Raw genomic sequence first — 391 nt, forward strand, 5'->3', positions numbered from 1 at the left:
CGCTCCCACAGCATAGCGAGCAATGCTGCACCGACCAGAGGCCGACCAACAAGGATGGAGAGCCAGTGGCACAGCTGGAGGTTAACCCAAGACCTGACGTCTCTGTTAGGAAAGTGTCACAGCTAACAGTCCTGTTAAACTTAAGAGGAACCACCCAAAGCATAAGAATACACCTAAAGCTTCCAAACTACCAAAAAGGAAGGAAACGATCATCAGACGTAAGGCTGGGAAAAAGGGGAAAAAAAAGAATGGAAACAGAAAATGCTGAAGGTGGTGGCAAAGTCCAGATCCACCTGTCATCACCAAGCAAACGGGCTGACTCACCTCTTCCTCCCCTTCAAAGTTCCCTGGTCTAGAAACCAGCAACCAGAGACTCAAGGCAAGACCAGGA

This window comes from Bos grunniens, chromosome 25 (assembly GCF_055505025.1).
Source record: "Bos grunniens cultivar Pamir isolate PY7600 chromosome 25, Bosgru_T2T1.0, whole genome shotgun sequence".
NCBI classification, from domain to species: Eukaryota; Metazoa; Chordata; class Mammalia; order Artiodactyla; family Bovidae; genus Bos; species Bos grunniens.